Raw genomic sequence first — 6,048 nt, 5'->3', positions numbered from 1 at the left:
CCACAATTACCATTGTTCCTGGCCCAGACTTCAATCCGGCCTCCCACACTATTCCAGATACCACACCTGACCCCCATGACTGTATCTCTCTGATCCACCTGACATTCACTCCATTTCCCCATAGTTCCTTCTCTCCTGTTCCTCACCCTGATCACACTTGGTTTATTGATGGCAGTTCCACCAGGCCTAACCGCCACTCACCAGCAAAGGCAGGCTATGCTATAGCATCCTCCACATCTATCATTGAGGCTACCACTCTGCCCACCTCCAGTACCTCTCAGCAAGTCAAACTCATCACCTTAACTCGAGCCCTCCCTCTTGCCAAGGAATTACACATCAATATTTATACTGACTCTAAATATGCCTTCCATATCCTGCACCACCATGCTGTTATATGGGCTGAAAAAGGTTTCCTCACTAAGCAGGGGCCCTCCATCATTAATGCCTCTTTAATAAAAACTCTTCTCAAAGCCGCTTTACTTCCAAAGGAAGCTGGAGTCATTCACTGCAAGGGACATCAAAAGGCATCAGATCCCATTACTCAGGGCAACGTTTATGCTGATAAGGTAGCTAAAAAAGCAGCTAGCATTCCAACTTCTGTCCCTCACGACCAGTTTTTCTCCTCATGGGTCACTCCCACTGAAACTTACCCCCCCACTGAAAACTTCCACCTATCAATCTCTTCCCCACTGAAAACTTCCACTGAAAACTTCCACCTATCAATCTCTTCCCCACTGAAAACTTCCACTGAAAACTTCCACCTATCAATCTCTTCCCACAGAATGCAAATGGTTCTTGGACCAAGGAAAATATCTCCTTCCAGCCTCAAAGGCCCATTCTATTCTATCGTCATTTCATAACCTCTTCCATGTAGGTTACAAGCCACTAGCCCGCCTCTTAGAACCTCTCATTTCCTTTCCCTCATGGAAATCTATCCGGAAGGAAATCACTTCTCAGTGTTCCATCTGCTATTCTACTACTCCTCAGGGATTGTTCAGGTCCCCTCCCTTCCCTACACATCAAGCTCAGGGATTTGCCCCCGCCCAGGACTAGCAAATTGACTTTACTCACATGCCTCGAGTCAGGAAACTAAAATACTTCTTGGTCTGGGTAGACACTTTCACTGGATGGGCAGAGGCCTTTCCCACAGGGTCTGAGAAGGCCACCGTGGTCATTTCTTCCCTTTTGTCAGACATGATTCCTCAGTTTGGCCTTCCCACCTCTATATAGTCTGATAACAGATTGACCTTTACTAGTCAAATCACCCAAGCATTTTCTCAGGCTCTTGGTATTCAGTGGAACCTTCATACCCCTTATCATCCTCAATCTTCAGGAAAGGTAGAACGGACTAACGGTCTTTTAAAGACACACCTCACCAAGCTCAGACTCCAACTTAAAAAGGACTGGACAGTACTTTTACCTTTTGCCCTTCTCAGAATTAGAGCCTGTCCTTGAGATGCTATAGGATACAGTCCATTTGAACTTTTATATGGACACACTTTCTTACTCGGCCCCAACCTTGTCCCAGACACCATTCCTCTAGGCAACTATCTTCCAGTCCTCCAGCAGGCTAGATAGGAAATTCGCCAGGCTGCTAATCTTCCCTTGCCTACTCCAGATTCCCCGCCATATAAAGACACCCTAGCTGGACCATCAGTTCTTGTCAAGAATCTGACCCCTCAAACTCTACAGCCTCGATGGACCGGACACTACTTAGTCATCTATAGTACCCCAACTGCTGTCCACCTGCAGGACCCTCCCCCATTGGGTTCACCATTCCAGAATAAAGCTGTGTCCATCAGACAGACAGCCTGATATCTCCTCTTCCTCCTGGAAGTCACAAGTACTCTCCCCTACTTCCCTTAAACTCACTCACATTTCTGAAGAACATAATAACCCTTATGAGCCTAATACATCCCTTCATTCTATTAGGTCTATTAATCCTTACCCTACTCTTTGTGACAGGGCTTTACGCAGTCGCCCCCACTACTTGGACTATACCCCAAAAACTTGTCATCCCTACTTTATTCTGTCTAGTCATACTCCTATTCACCATTCTCAACTATTCATAAATTACCTGCTCTTGTTTTGTTTACAATGCCGGTTTATATTGTTTCTCCAAGCCATCACAGCTGATATCTCCTGGTGCTATCCCCAAACTGTCACTCTTGACTCCCTCTTGGAGTGGACAGATGATCCTTGGTGGCAGGGCACCCTCCAATACTTCCACCCTGATGAAGTTATATTCTTTACTTTTATACTCACTGTTACATTCTTATGCCACTCTCTACCTCTCCCTAGTTACCTCCAGCATACTATCAATCTCACCCACTCTCTCCTCACTGCCTCCAATCCTTCTCTAGCACAGAATTGTTGGCTATGCGTTTCCCTTTCTTCCTGCACTTACACAGCCATCCTTGCTCTACAGGCTGACTGAGCTACCTCTCCCGTCAACCTGCACCCCAGAACCTCCTTTAATAGCCCTCATCTTTACCCGCCTGAGGCACTTCTTTACTTTCTAGACAGATTTGGTGAGAACTCCCCACACATTTCACACCAACAAGCTGCCACACTTCTCCGCACCTACTTACGGCACTTTTCTCCTTATGTCAATTCCACACCCCCCATATTTGGACCCCTAACCACACAAACAACTATCCCTGTTGCCGCTCCTTTATGCATCTCCCAACAACAGCCTGCTGGAATCCCTTTAGGCAACCTTCCACTGTCCAAATGTTCCTTTACTCTTTATCTCCAGAACCCAGCCACACATATTACCAAACACATGGGAGCATTCCAGCTTCACATGACTGATAAGCCCTCTATCATTACTGACAAACTCAAAAACATTGGCAGTCACTATTGTTTAGGAAGACACCTACCCTGCATCTCACTCCATCCTTGGCTACCCTCCCCCTGCTCGTCTCAGTCTCCTTCTGGCCCCTCCTCTTGCTGGCTTATACCCAGCCCCATGAATAGTAGTGAAAGGCTACTCGTAGATACTATGTGCTTTCTTGTACACCATGAGAACCGAACCCCTCCCTCTATGCAGTTGCACCATCAATCCCCATTACAACCTCTAACGGCTGCTGCCCTTGCTGAAGCTCTAGGATTTGGGGTGCAGGACTACTCTGTCAGGACACCCTCTCACCTTTTCACTTTACATTTCCAGTTCTGCCTGACACAAGGTCTCTTCTTTTTATGTGGCTCTTCCACCTACATGTGCCTCCCTGCCAAATGGATGGACACATGTACTCTAGTCTCCTTACCCCCAAAATCCAGTTTACAGACGGGAATGAACAAGTGCCTGTCCCTCTCATGACACCAACATGACAAAAAAGAGTCATCCCACTGATCCCTTTACTTGTGGGTCTAGGGCTTTCTGCCTCCACTATTGCACTCGGAACTGGAATAGCAGGCATCTCAACCACTGCCACAACATTCCGCAGCCTCCCTAATGACTTCTCTGCTAGCGTTACAGACATATCACAAACTTTATCTGTTCTCCAAGCCCTGATTGACTCTTTAGCTGCAGTTGTCCCCCAGAACTACTGAGGCCTCTTCTTCACTGCTGGAAAAGGAGGACTCTGTATATTTTTAAATGAAGAGTGTTGTTTTTACCTAAATCAATCTGGCCTGGTATATGACAACATAAAAAAACCCAAGGATAGAGCCCAAAAACTTGCCAACCAAACAAACAATAACGTTGAACCCCTTGGACACTCTCTAACTGGACATCCTGGGTATTCCCAATTCTTAGTCCTTTAATACCTATTTTTCTCCTTATTTTATTCAGACCTTGTGTCTTTCATTTAGTTTCTCAATTCATACAAAACTGCATCTAGGCCATTACCAATAATTCTATACAACAAATACTCCTTCTAACAACCCCACAATATCACCCCTTACCCCCAAATTTTTCTTCAGTTGAGTATCTCCCACTGTAGGTTCCCACACCGCCCCTAATCCCGCTCGAAGCAGCCCTGAGAAACATCACCCATTATCTCTCCATACCACCCCCAAAATTTTTTGCTGCCCCAACACTTCAACACTATTTTGTTTTGCTTTTCTTATTAATATAAGAAGATAGGAATGTCAGGCCTCTGAGCCCAAGCTAAGCCATCACATCCCCTGTAACCTGCATGTATACATCCAGATAGCCTGAAGCAACTGAAGATCCACAAAAAAAGTGAAAATAGCCTTAACTGATGACATTCCACCATTGTGATTTGTTCCTGCCCCCACCCTGATACATATATTCTCCTCTGCCCTTAAGAAGGTACTTTGTAATATTCTCCCCCACAACCCCCGCCACCCCGCCACCTTTAAGAAGGTAGTTTGTATGCCTATCCCAAACTCATAAGAACTAATGATAATCCCACCACCCTTTGCTGACTCCTTTTTTGGACTCAGCCCACCCATACCCAGGTGAAATAAACAGACTTGTTGCTCACACAAAGCCTGTTGGACTCTATTCACACGGACATGCATGACAATCTTTACCTGTCAAAAATAGTTTATAGAAACTGTAATCCTTGTTAGATTCTTCAAATGTACAGGCACAGGGCTGCTTCAGAGACCACAGCTGAGGCCAAGATCTGCAGGCCTGCCTCCAGGGCCACAGCTTCCTTAACATATTACTGGAAGTTTCTTTCAAAACAATTGGGCAAGGAAAAGGAGAGCAAAGCTCTCCAGCTTGAAAAAGTAGTAAAAATGTTACTGTTTGTAGATAATATGATCATGCATATATATCTATAAAACCCTAGAGTAAAATAACAAAAACTGTTTGAACTAATAAACGCATTCATTAACGTATCAAGATACATAATCAACATACAAATACTTGTGTTTTTTTTTGTTTTTTGTTTTTTTTTTGAGACAGGTCTCACTATGTTGTCCAGACTCATCTCAAACTCCTGTCCTCAAGTGATCCACCTGCCTTGGACTCTGAAAGGGCAGGGATTACAGAAATGAGACACTGCACCTGGCCCAACATACAAATATTTTTTGCATTTCCATATAGTAGCAACAAACTTTCCAAAAAAAGAAACAATTTCCACTTGCAATAGCATAAAAATAAGAAATTTAATTAAAATAAATTTAACCAATAAAAAAATTATACATTAAGTAAAATAAGATTGATGACAGAAATTGAAGTAGACACAAATAAATGGAAACATATTCCATTAGGATAACTAACACTGTCAAGATATCATATTACCCAAAATGATCTATAGATTCAACGTGATCCCTATCGAAGTTTTAGTGGCATTTTTCACAGTAATAGAAAACACAATTGTAAAATTTAAGTGTAACCTTAAAGAACTTTAAATAACCTGAGCAATCTTGAGAAAGAACAATGCTGGGGTATCCTACTCTCTAACTTCAAATTTTATTTAAAAGTTATAATAATCAAGAGTATGGTATATGCATAAAGACAAATACAAAAACCAATGGAACAAAATAGGGGGCCCAGAAACAAAACCAGAATACAAGGTCAACCAATCTTTGACAAGGCCACTAAGAATATCCAATGCAGAAAATACTGTCTTGTCAATACATGGTGCCAGAAAAACTGGGTACCCACCAGTGAAAGAATAAAAGTAGAATATTTTCTTACACCATACCCCAAAATTAACTCAAAATGAAAGACTTAAATGTAAGACATAAAACCTTAAAACTCCTGAATAAAACATATTACAAAAAAAAAAAAAAAAAAAAACCTTTGTTGATATTGGTCTTGGCATTAACTGTTTTGATATGACGTCGAAAGCACAGCAACAAATAATACAAACAAGTGGGACTGCATCAAATCCAACAGCTTCTGCACAGCAAAGAAAAAAAATTTTTAAACACTACAACACAGGAAAATATTTGCAAGCCATATATCTAACAAGACGTTAATAACCAAAACATATAAAAAACTTCTAGAATTCAAAGCAAAACAATAATAACCCATTCAAAAATAGACAAAAGGTTACTTTTTTTCCCACTGAAGACATACATACAAGGGAAATCTGTATGCTGTTGGTGAGATGTAAATAAATA

General features: G+C 42.3%; 2 long non-coding RNA genes across 2 annotated transcripts in view; one reads left to right on the top strand and one right to left on the bottom strand.

Annotated features, from left to right (window-relative positions):
- LOC144341060 (uncharacterized) overlaps positions 1-6,048 on the top strand; it is a 558,577-nt gene that overhangs the window by 252,568 nt on the left and 299,961 nt on the right. The window lies entirely within an intron of this gene.
- Positions 1-6,048, bottom strand: part of LOC114678206 (uncharacterized) — an 87,070-nt gene that overhangs the window by 70,277 nt on the left and 10,745 nt on the right. The window lies entirely within an intron of this gene.

The sequence above is a fragment of the Macaca mulatta genome, chromosome 5, assembly GCF_049350105.2.
Source record: "Macaca mulatta isolate MMU2019108-1 chromosome 5, T2T-MMU8v2.0, whole genome shotgun sequence".
NCBI lineage: Eukaryota > Metazoa > Chordata > Mammalia > Primates > Cercopithecidae > Macaca > Macaca mulatta.
Note: the sequence above shows the minus strand (reverse complement) of the source record. Positions and strands in the feature narration are given on the sequence as shown.